The sequence below is a fragment of the Nycticebus coucang genome, chromosome 20, assembly GCF_027406575.1.
Source record: "Nycticebus coucang isolate mNycCou1 chromosome 20, mNycCou1.pri, whole genome shotgun sequence".
Classification (NCBI taxonomy): domain Eukaryota; kingdom Metazoa; phylum Chordata; class Mammalia; order Primates; family Lorisidae; genus Nycticebus; species Nycticebus coucang.
This window is the reverse complement of record NC_069799.1, coordinates 15,302,205-15,318,067: the sequence shown is the minus strand read 5'-3', so window position 1 is coordinate 15,318,067 and position 15,863 is coordinate 15,302,205.

Here is a 15,863-nt window from a genome sequence, read left to right as displayed (position 1 = left end):
ATAGTGTACTTCAGGCACACATAATTGGGCTTTAGCCTTGGAAACCTTGTACCCACAATCAGCTAGAAAGTTTAATAGAGCTTGGGTAGCTTTGTGGCATTCATCTGCATCTGGTGCTCCCAAAAGAATGTCATTTACATACTGAACAAGAGTCACTGTAGGATATGAGAAATGACTCAAGTGTTGGGCTAAGTCTTGTCCAAACAAGTGAGGGCTGTCTCTAAATCCATGAGGTAGTTTGGATCAATTGAGCTTATTTTTCTGCTCCCATCTTCTCCTCAGTAGCCCATACTTCGGGTTAATTTGTGTCTCTAATAAGGGAAGTCACAGTAGCAGTACTTGTCCTATACTCATATAAATGGTTATTCCTGCTTCAGTTAGTATATCCCTCCCCAAAAGGGGAGCAGGACTCTCAGTCATGATTAGAAAGGCAGGAGAGAACAGCCAGTCGCCCAAATTTCAGTTTAAATGCTGAGAGGATAATTTGGTAAACGGCTTTCAAAACACCCTCTATATAGTTCTTTTTATTTTTATTATTATTTTTTGAGACAGTTTCACTACATCACCCTCAGTAGAGTGGTGTAGCATCACAGCTCACAGCAACCTCAAACTCTTGGGCTCAAGTGTTTCTTTTGTCCCAGCCTCCCTAGTAGTTGGGACCCCAGGAGCTTGCTACAGTGCCTGGCTACTTTTCTTTTTAGCAATCTCGGGCTGAATTCGAACCCACCCACCACTGAGCAACAGATGGCCAGTCCCCCCGTATGTTTCTTTTAAAATAATCTGGACCCTTGGGTGGCACCTGTGGCTTAATGGGTAGAGGTGCAGCACCATATACCGAGGGTGGTGGGTTCCAATCTGTCCCTGGCCAAACTGTAACAAAAAGTAGCCAGGCATTGTGGGAAGTGCCTGTAGTCCCAGATACTCAGGAAGCTGAGGCAAGTGAGTCACCTAAGCCCAGGAGTTGGAGGTTGTGGTGAGCTGTGATGCCACAGCACTCTCCCAAGGGTCACAAGGTGAAACTCTGTCTCAAAAAAAAGAATAATAATAATAAAATAAATAATCTGGCCCTCTAAGGAGTCAGGCAATAAATTTGCTGTGTTTGCTCACCGCTTCCATAATCCATTCAAAAAAGGACAAGATTTTCATGTTGTTTCTGGTAAATGGTAGACAACTTTGAATAATTTAGAGACTTTTTTTTGGATCAATGTCAACCTTCCATGATACATGTTAGAAAATATCTACGCCACCAGTCACCTTGTTTCTCAGGGCACATTCAGGATCCTTAAAGGGAACTGTCTTCACCTGGGTATCTGTTCCTGTCCTCATAGAACATACTACTGTCACTATTGGACATAAACCACAATTTGTCCCACTTTCTAGCCTCATCCAAGACTTTTCTCAGCCAAAGTTCAAGTTTATTTGGTAGTGGCATTACATCTTTCCAAGACAGGACAAAGCTTTGTCCTAACCTTTGGAGAACATATATGTACCTATCTGGGTCATCAGAAAATTTTCCTAAATTAATATGTTTTAAGCCTGCTAGATAAAATAGAGTGAATACTCACATATTCCCCTTTCACCACTTGCAGTCTCAACCAAGTGTCACAAAGCAGGATATAGTTGCTTTCTGGGTGTCCCAACAGGACCAAAAGAAACTCTTGAAACAGACTCCTTCTTGGGGTTTTCTAAAGGCATAGAGGAAGGTAAAGGTGTAGAAGTAGATGGTGTGTTTGAAATGGGTGGTGATAGAATCTTTTTCTGGAATCTCTGGCCATTTTGGGAAGTTATTATAGCCAGGAGAGATGGATCTATCTGATAGATTTTACATAATTGGGGGTTGTCTCTGAGAAAAAAGAAAAATTTCACCTAGGGCACTTCAGAACACTTTTCTTCTTTACTAAAAAATTCTAAATGGGGGCAGCAACTGTGGCTCAGTGAGTAGGGCACTGGCTCCACACCAGGGGTGGTGGGTTCAAACCCGGCCCATAAAACTGCAACAAAAAATAGCCAGGTGTTGTGGCAGGCGCCTCTAGGCCCAACTACTTGGGAGGCTGAGGAAAAAGAATTGCCTAAGCCCAGGATCTGGAGGTTGCTGTGAGCTGTGACACCTAGGCACTCTACCTAGGGTGGTAAATAAGACTCTATCTCAAAAAATATATATATATCTAACTGAAAAATGGTATCATGATGTAGAGTACCCTCTGGTGACCATTCTTGATCCTTAGCAAGTTGATAAGGAGGCCAGACCTGGGTGCAAAAGAAAACCTGCTTTCCTTTTTCATCATCAGGGGATCAGATTGGTCCCCATGCTTCAGAATGCAGCCCAGTGGGGTGTTCTCTTGGCGAGAGAATGTGTTACCCATCCCAGATCTTCAATCCTGGAAGGTGGCCCCAAAATGTTACTGGATTTCTTCCTTCAGTAGGTCCTTGGTCTCAGGGATTCCAAGAATGGCCCATGGACCACAGATCAGTGACAAGGTAGGATTTCATTAGACAGAAATGAATAAGAAGGAGTAAAAAAGTTCCAGAGATTCTAGCAAAGGAGAAGACTCAAGTTGGAAGTCTCCAATTTTCAAATGATTTTTGTAATGAAAATCAGCACATTCTGGCTTGGCACCTGTAGCTCAGCAGCCAAGGTGCCAGCCACATACACCGGAGCTGGCGACTTCAAACCCAGCCTGGGCCTTCCAAAACGCAATGACAAGTACAACCAAAAAATAGCCAGGTATTGTACTGGGTGCCTGTGGTCCCAGCTACTTGGGAGTCTGAGGCAACAGACAAGCTTCAGCCCAAGCGTTTGAGGTTGCTGTCATCTATGAAGATATACACTCTACTGAGGTCCACATAGTGAGACTCTGTCTCAAAAAAATAATAAATAAATAACAACAGCAAGGTGAAATAATGTTATTATTATCATTTACTTTTTATTTTCTTTGTATAAAATCTCAGACAAGGTATAGTAAGTAATTTTTTTATATTGTGTTTTCCTTCTATACTTTTAATATTGGTCGCTAACAAAAAGAAAACAAACATTCTCTACCTGGTTAATATTATTTACCTAATTTTAAACTTTCTTACATGTAATTAACTTTGATCTATCTTATTTTATTGTGGGATATTAAATATAATTAGGTATTGCCATTTGTGTGACTTTGCTGTATTATTTTTTGAAATAATCTCACTCTGTCACCCTGGCTAGACTGCTGTGGTGTCACAGCTCACAGCAACTTCAAACTCTTGGGCTTAATGGATTCTCTTGCCTCAGCCTCCAAAGGAGCTGGGACAACAAGAGCCCACCAAAATGCCCAGCTATTTTTTCTCTTGCAGTTGTCATTGTTGTTTATCTGGTCTAGGCTGAGTTCGAACCTGCCAGCCTCAGTGTATACTGCTGGTACCATAACCACTATGCTATGGGAGCCAAGCCAGTTTTTCTATTTTTAGTAGAAACAGGGTCTCCTCCATCCTCTGTCTGGTCTGAAACTCCAGAGCTCAAGCAATCCTCCTGCATCCGCCTCCCAGAGTGCTCCACTCCCAGAATTACAGGTGAGAGCCTCTGTTCCTGGCCACATTTGGTGTATTCTATTTCCTTATTTTTATTGGCACTTTACACTGAAATCATGCAATATTTATAAGTGTATTTAATTTTTATGTAGAAAAAAATAATAGTATTTAGCCTTTTGTTTTACTTTGCCAAATAATTTCCATATTACAGAGCATGAGATAAACATTAATGTTTTTGAGTATTTTAAATTTTAAGTAATTGTGCATTGGATACAATAAAATTTGGTGTAACTGCATGTGTGAATTAGAGGTCTGATTTCTCTTTACTTCTTCATCCTCATCTTGAGCTTCCCAAATCCACAGTTGTACTTGTAAAATAGCATTTTATCATTTCAGTGAATGAGAACAATTTAATGAGAAAGCAGTTTAAAATCAGAATGTGTCTTCAAATACAAGTGCCTGCATGTGCAATAACATTTTTAACTTACATATTACAGTTGTGTTGAGACATGAAGTTTAAAATGAAGTTTAAAAGTAAGAATTGTTTAGCTACAATAGAGAGTAGGCCTGAGAATTTATGAAATAGGCCTCAGTACTGATCTCAAACTGAAACAGAAGACAAGTAACTACACATTGGGAAATAGTAAATAAAAGAACATTAGAGAGTGATATCATTTATTTTTACAAAAATGTGTGTATTTATAAATTCATAGGAAGTATCCAGAAGAATAAACACAAACTGTTAATAGTCTCTTCTGTGTATCAAGTGACATTGGAGGAAAGGGAGATTGTCCTGAAGATCATATAACTTGACTTTTTTTTTTTAAGACAGAGTTTAGCTATGTCACCCTGGGTAGAGCGTGCAGTGGTGTTACAGCTCACAGCAACTTCAAACTCTTGGGCATAAGCAATTCTCTGGCCTTAGACTCCCAAGTAGCTAGAAGTACAGGAGCCTGCCTCAATTCCCGGCTATTTTTTTTTTTTTTTTTTTTTTTTTGGTTGCAGTTGTCCTTTTGTTTAGCTGGTCCACGTTGGGCTGGAAACTGCCAGCCTTGGTGTGTGTGGCTGGTGCCCTGTTCACCGAGCTTTGGGCACCGAGCCATAACTTGACTTTTGATGGTACTATGACTCAGCTACATACCTCATTACTAAATATCACTATGGGCTCAGTGCCTGTAGCTCAGCCACTATCTCTGTCTTAAAAATAAAGTCAAGTTATATAGATCTTCAGGATAATCTCTTTCCTCCAATGTCACTCGTTACACAGAAGAGACTATTAACCGTTAGTGTTTATTCTTCTGGATACTTCCTACATACATACATTTTTGTAAGAATACATACATTTTTGTAAGAATAAATGGCATCACTCTCTAATGTTCTTTTATTTGATGTTTCCCAACGTGTAGTTACTTGTCTTATGTTTCAGTTTGAGATCAGTACTGAGGCCTATTTCATAAATTCTCACACTGAGGCTGGCAGGTTCCAACCTGGCCTGGGTCTGCCAAACAACCCTGACAACTAAAACAAAAATATAGCCAGGCTTTGTGGTGGGTGCCTGTGGTCCATGCTACTTGGGAGGCTGAGGCAGGAGAATCACTTAAGCCCAGGAGCTTGGGTTGCTGTGAGCTGTGACACCACGGCAGTCTACCAGGATGACAAAGTGAGATTCTACCTAAAAAATAAAAATAAAAATAAAAATAAATAAATAAATATCACTATGGTCATATTCAAAGCACTCCCCTTGGGAAGCTATATATGGATGCCAGTACCTCACTACCCTTCAAAGCAGTTTTGGAATTCTTCTTTTTTTTACTTTTCATTTTCTTTCTTTCTATTTTTTTGAGACAGAGTCTCACTTGTTCACCCAGAGTAGAGTGTCGTGGTGTCATAGCTCATTGCAATCTCAGTCTCTTGGGTAAAATGTTTCTCTTGCCTTACCCTCCCAAGTAGCTAGGACTACAAGCGCCTGCCACAACATCTGGCTATTTTATTGTTGTTGTTGTAGCTGTCATTATTGTTTAGCAGGCCCAGGCTGGGTTTGAGCCCACCAGACTTGTTGTATGTGGCCAGCACCCTAACCACTGAGCTACGGGCAGCCAGCCAATAAAATGCCTTTTTAAAAAAATATTTCCTTTCTCTTCAGGTAACACAAATGTATTGTAGGCCCCATTATGAAAGAAAGGAGGGTGTTCCAATACAGTTATCTGTTCACTGGCTAAATACTCCCTCACACACAAGGTCATGTAAACTAGTGTACTATCATGATGCTAGACCCTTGAGTTGGAGGCTAACATTTTTAGTTGAGATTGTCCTAACTTTTTCCCTTTTGACATTTCCATGTTCCAACATGCTTCTTACATTCAGCTGAACATTTTGACAGCCCCTTAAATAAATTTTTGCATTGTTTTCATAACTTTTGCTTATTACTGGCTGCCCTGACCAATCTTCATCAGTGAGGTTTCTCTCCTCTCAGAAAAACATTCAATCCATTTGTAAACTGGAATTTTCTTTTTGGCCTTAAGACCATAATCTTGTACTAACTTGTTCCTGATTTCACTACTGCTGTCACAGAGTTTAACAAGAAATTTCTTAAAGTTTGTTCATTGCTCTAATTTAAGCTCTGACATTCTTGCAAAACACAAACTCAAACAAGAACAAAAATAAACACCACACAGCAAGACACCACCACATGTCAATTAAAACACAACCATGAGGCAGTGATACAGCAAGATTATGAAACCTCTCTGAGTTTCTGTACAGTGCTGCCACTGTAAGTGTATGGTGCAAGTTCACAAAGTTAATTCTCAGATCTGTAATCAATTTCTTTATAATGAGAAAAAGATCAAAAAGTAAGGGTCGTTGCCATTTGGTATTTGGGTAACAGATTGACTTTCTTTCTTTCTTTTTTTTTTTTTTGAGACAGAGTCTCATTATGTGGTGCTCGGTAGAGTGCCTTGGCAACACAGTTTACAGCAAACCCAAACTCTTGGGCTTAAGCGATTCTCTTGCCTCAGCCTCCCAAGTAGCTGGGACTATAGATGACAGGCAGAACACGTGGCTATTTTAGGGGTGCAGTTGTCATTACTATTTGGCAGGCCCAGGCTGGGTTAGAACTGTTATCTTTGGAGTCCGTGGCTGGTGCCCTACCCATTGAGCTACAGGTGCTGAGCCTCCAGCTTGCTGGGTTTTTTTTATTATTTTTTATTGTTAAATCATAGCTGTGTACATTAGTGCAATCAAGGGGTACAATATGCTGGTTTCACATACAATCTGAAATATTCTCATCAAACTGTTCAACATAGCCTTCAGGGCATTGTCTTAGTTATTGTATGTAGACATCAGTATTCTGCCTTTAGTAAGTTTAACCTGTACCCATTACAAGATGCACAGTAGATGTAGCCCCACCAATTACCCTGCCTCCACCCTAACCTCCCCCCTCTCTTCCCCTTCCATGGCCTTTTCCTAATAGTCTTGTGCTATAGTTGGGTTATACCCTTCATGTAAAAGCTATAATTTAGCTTCATAGTAGGGCTGAGTACATTGAATACTTTTTCTTCCATTCCTGAGATACTTTGCTAAGAAGAATATGTTCCAGCTCCATCCATGTAAACATAAAAGAGGTAAAGTCTTCATCTTTCTTTAAGCCTGCATAATATTCCATGGTATATGCATGTACCACAATTTGCTAGTCTGTTTGTGAGTCGAGGGGCACTTGGGCTTCTTCCATGACTTAGCAATTATGAATTGGGCTGCAATAAACATTCTGGTAAAGATGTTATATTGTGATTTTGGGTCTTATGGGTATAAACCTAGTAAAGGAATTGTAGGAGCGAATGGCAGGTCTATTTTTAGGTCTCTAAATATTCTCCAAACATCCTTCCAGAAGAAACGCATTAGTGTGCATTCCCACCAGCAGTGTAGAAATGTGCCCTTTTCCCTACATCCAAGCCAACCTCTCTGGTTTAGGGATTTTGTCATGTGGGCTATTGTTACTGGGGGTAGGTGATATCTCAAAGTAGTTTTTATTTGCATTTCACTGATGATTAAGGATGATGAGCTTTTTTTCATGTGTTTGTAGATTGTTCATCTGTCTTCTTTAGAGAAGTTTCTCTTCAACTCCCTTGATCACCCTGAGATGGGGTCACATGTTCTTTTCTTGCTAATATGTTTGAGTTCTCTGTGGATTCTGGTTATTAGACCTTTATCGGAGGTATAACCTGTAAATATTTTCTCCCATTCTGAGGGCTGTCTGCATGCTTTACTTACTATTTTCTTGTTTGTGCATAAGCTTTTTAGTTTAATCAGGTCCCAAGTGTATTTTTGATACTGCTTCAATTGCCTGGGGAGTCCTCCTCACAAAATATTCACCCAGGCTGATTCCTTCAAGAGTTTTCCCTGAACTTTCTTCGAGTATTTTTATAGTTTTGTCTCTTAAGTTTAAATCTTTTATCCAGTGAGAGTCTATCTTAGTTAATGGTGAAAGGTGTGGGTCCCATTTCAGTCTTTTACAGATGGCCAGCAAGTTCATCCAGCACCATTTGTTAAATAGGGAAACTTCCACACTGAATATTTTTAATTGGCTTGTCAAAGATCAAATAACGGTAAGTAGCTGGATTCATCTGTTGGTTCTCTATTCTGTTCCAGACATTTTTGTGCCAATACCATGCTGTTATGATTACTATTGATTTATAGTACAGTCCCAGGTCTGGTAGCGTGATTCCTCCTGCTGTGTTTTCATTGCTAAGTAATGTTTTGGCTATTCGAGGTTTTTTCTGATTCCATATAAAACGAAGTATTATTTTTTCAAGATCTTTAAAATATGACAATGGAGCTTTAATAGGAATTGCATTAATATTATATATTGCTTTGGGTAGTATGGACATTTTAACAATGTTTATTCTTCCCAGCCAAATGCATGGTATGTTTTTCCATTTGTTAACATCTTCAACTATTTCTTTTCTTAAAGTTTCATAGTTCTCTTTGTAGAGATCTTTCATGTCCTTTGTTAGGTATACTTCCAAATATTTCAACTTCTTTGGCACTACTGTGAAAGAAATAGAGTCCTTGACTGTTTTTTCAGCTTGGTTATTGTTGGTATATATAAAGGCTACAGATTTATGGGTGTTGATTTTGTAGCCTGAGACATTGCTGTATTCCTTGATCACTTCTAAAAGTTTTACAATAGAATCCCCAGTGTTTTCCAGATATGTGATCATATCATCTGCGAAGAGTGAAAGTTTGATCTCTTCTGACCCTATGTATATACTCTTGATCGCCTTTTCTTCCCTAATTGCAATGGCTAAAACTTTCATTACAATGTTAAAGAGCAATGGAGACAATGGGCAACCTTGACTGGTTCCTGATCTAAGTGGAAATGATTTCAATTTAACTCCATTCAATACGATATTGGCTGTGGGTTTGCTGTAGATGGACTCTATTAGTTTAAGAAATATCCCTTCTATACCAATTTTCTTAAGTGTTTTGATCATGAACGAATGCTGGATATTATCAAAAGCTTTTTCTGCATCAATTGAAAGAATCATATGGTCCTTATTTTTTAGTTTGTTTATGTTTTGAATTACATTTATAGATTTACGTATATTGAACCAGCCTTGAGACCCTGGGATAAATCAGACTTGGTTGTCGTGTATAAGTTTTTTGATGTGTTGTTTGATTCTGTTTGTTACGATCTTATTGAGTATTTTAGCATCAATATTCATTAGTGCTGTTAGTCTATAATTTTCTTTTCTTGTTGGGTCTTTCCCTGGTTTGGGGATCAAGGTGATGTTTGCTTCACATAATGTATTGGGTAATTTTCCTTTTGGTTCTATATTTTGGAAGAGGTTTAGTAATATAGGTACTAGTTCTTTTTTAAAGGTTTGGTAGAATTCTGACGTAAAGCCATCCGGTCCTGGGCTTTTCTTTTTAGGGAGGATTTGTATAGTTGATGGTATTTCAGAACTTGATATAGGCCCGTTCAACATTTCCACTTCATTCTGGCTAAGTCTTCATAGGTGGCGTACTTCTAGCTATTGGTCAATATTTTTCAGATTTTCATATTTCTGAGAGTAGAGTTTCTTGTAGTATTCAATCAGGATTTTTTGAATTTTTGGAGGGTCTGTTGTTATTTCATCATTACCATTTCTGATTGATGAAATTAGAGATTTTCCTTTTTTTTTCCTGGTTAGGTTGGACAAAGGTTTATCTATTTTATTGATCTTTTCAAAAAACCAACTTTTGGATTTACTTATCTGTTGTATAATTCTTTTGTTTTCAATTTCATTTAATTCTGCTCTGATTTTGGTTATTTCTTTTCTTCTGCTGGGTTTGGGGTTGGAATGTTCTTCCTTCTCCAGTTGCTTGAGATGTCCCATTAAGTTATTAACTTCCTCTCTTTCCGTTTTCTTGAGGAAGGCTTGCAGTGCAATAAATTTCCCTCTTAGGACTGCCTTTGCAGTATCTCAGAGGTCCTGATAATCCATGTTTTGATTGTTGCTTTGTTCTAAAAATTTGGTAATTTTCTTCTTAATCACGTCTATAACCCATCTATCCTTCAGCATAAGGTTGTTTAGCTTCCATGTTTTTGTATGGGTATGCAGGTTCCTGTTGTTATTGAGTTCAACTTTTATTCCTTGATGGTCTCAGAAGATGCAAGGAATAATTTCTATTTTTTTTAAATTTGCTGAGGTTAGATTTGTGGCACAGGATGTGGTCAATTTTGGAGTGTGTTCAGTGGGCTGATGAGAAGAATGTATATCCAGTTTTGTTGGGATGAATTGTTCTGTAGATGTCTGTTAAATCCAAATGTTGAATGGTTAAGTTTAAGTCTAAAATTTTTTTGCTTCGCTTCTTTTTGGAGGATCTATCCAGTACTGCTAAAGGAGTGTTAAAATATCCAACTACTATGGAACTGGAGGAAATCAAATTGCTCATGTCTGTTAGAGTTTCTCTTATAAATTGAGATGCGTTTCTGGTTGGGTGCATAAATATTAATAATTGAAATCTCATCATATTGAGTATTACCTTTAACAATCATGAAGTATCCATTTTTATCCTTCCTTATTTCAGATGGTATAAAGCCTATTGTGTCTGCGTATAGGATTGCAATGCCTGCTTCTTTCAGCTTTCCATTTCCTGGAATATAGAACACCATCCCTTCACCTTGAGTCTATATTTGTCTTTTAATATAAGATGTAATACTTTTATGCAGCAGATATTGGCTTGAGTTTTTGTAGCTAGTCAGTAAACCTGTGCCTCTTTGGAGGACAATTTAAATCATTCACATTAATTGAGAATATTGATAAGCCCTGCAAGAGTTTTGTGGACATTTTTAATCCTTTTGTGACTGTGGAATTTGGGATTTGATCAAAATTTTCTTTTGTGGTGGAGGATTACACTGGTCTTTATGGAGGATAGGTCTGAGAATATCCTGGAGAGCTGATTTAGTTATGGCAAATTTCTTCAACATGTGAATGTTGTTGAAGTATATAATTTCTTCATCATAAATGAAACTCAGTTTAGCTGGGTACAGGATCCTGGGTTGAAAGTTATTCTGTTTTAGAAGAATAAAAGTCGATGACCATCTTCTTCTAGCTTGAAAGGTTTCAGCAAAGAGATCTGCAGTTATTCTAATATTCTTGCCCTTGTAGGTGATGGTTTTCTTTTGTCTGGCTGCTTACAGAATTTTCTCCTTCATATTAACTTTAGTGAAATTGATTATGATGTGTCTGGGGGATGTCTTATTTGGGTTGAGTCATGCTGGATTTCTGAAACTGTCTTCTATCTGAATTTCGGAATCTCTTGGCATGTCTGCAAAGTTCTCCTTTATAATCTCATGGAGAAAAGACTCTGCCTTGTGAAGTCACTTCATCACTTTCGCAGATCCCTATAAGATGAATATTGGTTTTCTTCAAATTTTCTCAGAGTTCTCTTAGAGATTGATCTGTTTTGCCCTCCATTTCTCTTCCTCTTTGAAAGTTTCGGAGCATTCAAAAGCTTTGTCTTCAATGTCAGAAATCCTTCTGCTTGCTTCGTTCTTTTACTGAGGGATTCTACTGTGTTTCTCAGATCTTTGAGGGCTGCAACATCTTTTCTCAATCTGCCAAAATTTTTGTTCATTTGGTCCTTGAATTTGTTGAATTCTTGAAATATCTTTTGGGTTACTGCTTAGAATTCTAATTCGATCTTATTTGCTATCCAGATTCTGAATTTGATTTCTGACATCTTGGCTATTTGTTTGTGCATGGGATCTTGTGCTGTGTCTGCCACATTGATCCTTGGGGTAGTTGATCTACTCTGATTATTCTTATTGCCAGAGTTTTTCTGTTGATTTTGCCTCATGATTGTTTTTCACCGTTGCCTTTGGCCATCCTCAGAGTTGGGGAGGTGTCTCTCCAAGATTAGACCCCAGCAGGATCACTCTATTGTTGCGGGATCTTTGTAGGGAGTGACCTTGTGTGCTTTCTCTGGGGCTGCCCCAGCCAGGGAGTTCTGGTTTTGTAAGCAGCTCTGTAGTGTGACACACCTCTATCCAGCAACAGGGCAGGAGGTGGTGTGCTCAGTACTGGGAGTTTCTGGTGCCCAGTGGCTTTGGCACAGTGAGCCCAAGGCTCCAGAAGTCTCTGGCTAGGAGCAGGGCTCTTCACAGAGGCAGGGAGGGCTCCGAAAAGCACGTGGCTACTAGAGTCCCTGGCCAGATGGGCGGGCCTGTGTGGAGGCAGGAAGGTTACAGGAGGGAGGATACAGCATTGCACGGCTCCTGCAGTTCCTGGTCAGGGCATGTAGAGGCCCATCATGTGTGTGTTGTGGGTTGGGGGTCCCGGCACAGCTCATACGGAGGTCCAGGCAGCATGAAGCCCAGGAGTTTGAGGTTGCTATGAGCTGTGATGCCACGACACTCTACCTAGGGCAACAGCCCGAGGCTCCAGTGTGCCAAAACTGGTCTCATTCTGCCCCTGAGGTTTAAGGCTGTAAGGCTGCTCAGTCCTCACCTTTAGGCTTCACAGTCACTAGGTTACTAACTCCCACCCGATCCTTGCTCTGTGACCCTGAGGGTAAACCTTGCTGGGGCAGTTCTCTTACATCGGTTCCCTGTAGCCCACAGGCAAACACTGTTTGCCCCATCCAGCTCAGCGGCTCAGTCTGGGGTCCTAGACAATGCCCAAAGTTCTCCACACTCCTGCTCAAGCTCTCCCAAAGGCAGTTCAACAGAGTGCCAAGTCCAAAAACACTGAAACAGTTCACAGGTAAGGCCTTTCTGATTTGCAGTCTCACTGCTCCTTGTACTTATGGCTGCCAGAGAGATTAGGTTGATCGAATACATGCAACCACTTGCCAGTTTTCCATTGTTTTTGTCCACTTCTTGGGGTCTAGAAGTCCCTTGCTGACTTACTGTATCCTCAATGGGATGATTATAGGCAGATCCCACCAGCCAGAAATGCCTGGAGTCTTATCTCCCCAGACTCACCATGCCCTGTTGCAGGGAAGCTGTTACTTGGCCACCATCTTGGATTGTTTTCCAGCTCACTTCCAAAACCCAGCAACTGCCAAGGGAAAACCAGAGGACACAGAAAGCCAAGTCTTACTTCTCTCCTTCCCTAATCTCCTATGTGTGCAAGTTTCCTATTGTCAAGAAGAAAATGGACTTCAAATGGAACGTGTACCCCTGGGAATACAGTCAGAGACACAGAGTAATTGTACATTAAAGATACTATAATTAAAATAATGTAAGGGTTAGGTACCATCAGATGAATGTCAATACAACTTCATTCACAACCCTTAGGTGTTGGACAATAAGTGTTCATCTATTCCAGGCTTTTCAATAAAAATAGGGGTGTTGGCTCACTTGGTAGCTCATACCATTCATCCCAGCACTTGGGTGGGGGAGGCAGATGGATTGTCTCAGCTGTCAGGTTCAAGACCAGCTTGAGTCAGAGCTAGACCTCATCTCTAAAAAATAAATAGTGGTTATGGTGGGCACCTGTAGTCCCAGCTACATGGGAGGCTGAGGCAAGAGAATTGCTTAAGCCCAAGAGTTTCAGGCTGCTGTGAGCCATGGGACTCTACTTAGGGTGACCAAGTGATACTCGGTCTCAAAAAAAAAAAAAAATAGGGGAGTTATGCAAAGATTGGCAGGGCCATATAAGCGCACATCTTATGAAGCTGTCAATCAAAGGGGCTATGCCTATTATTGTTTCATGTTTTAAAAAGTATGGACTTTTTTAAAGTGGTTGAGCTTCTGATTTTAAGTGGGCCTCAACTGCAGTGATCCTGAGGGCTTTCCTAGGTGTATCCTCTTCCCAGGTAGAGAAGTTTACCTGGATTTTGATTACTTGTGACCACTTATCCTCTTTCTGTAGATCAGCAGTTATCAACCTGTGGGTCGCAACCTACAGGAACTGTACCAAAGGTTTGTGGCATTAGGAAGATTGAGAACCACTTGTCTAGATGCTGGAATAGCACCTATCAGACATATTAATTCTATACCTTTGTGGAAGGCTACTGTTCTCTGGACAGAAGGTAATCTGAGTACATAATTTAGACAAGACTCTCCTCCGCAAGACAGCAAAGAAATCAAGCATCTGAAGGAATCAAATGAGTCATATCTTTTATTCCAGTCCATTGTGTAAGAAATTTAAGAAAGAATTTGTGTTCCGGCTGTCCTGTCACTCCTGCCACAGAACCAGGTTGTTTAGTCATAGGAGAGAGTGCAGTTTGAAGCACTAAATATGCATCCCTAGCATTTGTTAGAAAGTCTTGGCCCACAGCTTTCCACAGGTGGGAAGAGAGTATAAACTAGCCATTAGGCAAAGAATCCCTACCGATATTAAGGTAAATTGTCCCTGCCCAAAAAAGCATGATTGTCATGGACCAAGTAATTCCTGTGGACAATGTTGTGCCCTTCTCAGGTGGCCAGTGTTCTCTAGGCCCTGCATTTTCCCACCCAGAATCACATCAGATTCCAGGTGCAGGAGGCATCTGTTACCAAGTATCTAACCACTTCCTACCCTCCATACATGAGTTTCATATTTACCTGTGGTTCTGCACCTCTGTTTAGTCTTTGCCTCACCCAGTCCTCTTGCTCAGATGATGTCCCTGTCTTCTCTGATTTCTACCAGTGATCACTGTGAAAGGGCTGTCTATTGATTCAACCTGAGAGGAGTCTGGAGTGTCTTCCTGGATCTTTCTTAGGGAGTCTGTGAAGAGGTTTATCACAGAGCATTTCCCTCCTTTGAGGGTTGGCTAATGAGAGCTTTTGTAAGGCCAAGAGAAGAGCAAGGCTGTAGGTTTATAAAAGACCACAGTGATACAGAAGTTGAAAAATCTAGTCCAAACACCTTATTTAACAGAGAATGTCACAACTCAAAAAGGGCAGCAATAAGGGCATGGAGTCCCTAGTTTGTCCCACAACCAGAAAGGGTGCAATGTGGCCAGAATACACATTTGTGAAATAAAATGTTATTGTTCAAGTTTGGCAGAAGTTACGTGTACATGTTCTGTCATCTTAGCTTAGCAACAAAAAACAAATAGGTGTGATGATTGAATGAAAGACACAGAGGAACGAGTGAAAATGTCAGGCAGTTGAGAAAAAAAGAGTGGGATTTTAAAGGATAAAGTTAGCTCCTTTTTTTCTTCCTTTGGTTTCCAAGGAGTAACTGATGACCTTAAGTAGAGATAACAGTTCAATAATCTTGATCTCAACACCCATAACTAATCAAATACAGCTTCAGGCAGGCAGAAGAACATACAGAGGGGGAGATTTATTTTCACTCCATAGTGGAAGATTGATGCTGAATAATTGATGAAGTTTATTTGCCAGTTTCAATATATACAGAGCAATCCGAAGAGGTTTTTAAAAAGGTCTTATAACAAAAAGAATACTTTGTGGTCTTATTTTTTCTTTTTATTTCTTTGAGACAGAATCTCAAGCTGCCACCCCAGGTAGAGTGCTGTGGCATCATAGTCCACAGAACCTCCAACTCCTAGGCTCAAGAGATCCTCTTACCTCAGGTTGCTATTTTTGTTAGAGATGGGCTCTTGCTTGTGTTCATGCTGGTCTCAAAGTCATAAGTTCAAGCAATCCAGTCAACTTTAACTCCTAGAGTGGCAGAATTAGAGGCTCCCAGCCCACTTTGTTCTCTTAATTAGAGACTACCTTTCAATTAGACCAACTTGTTGACATACAAAATGTTGATAAATCTGGCTTGGTGCCTGTGGCTCAAGTGGCTAAGATGCCATCCACATACAACAGAGCTGGCAGGTTCGAATCCAGCCCGAACCCGCCAAACAACAATGACGGCTGCAACCAAAAAATAGCCGGTGTTGTGGCGGGCACCTGTAGTCCCAGCTACTTGGGAGGTGAA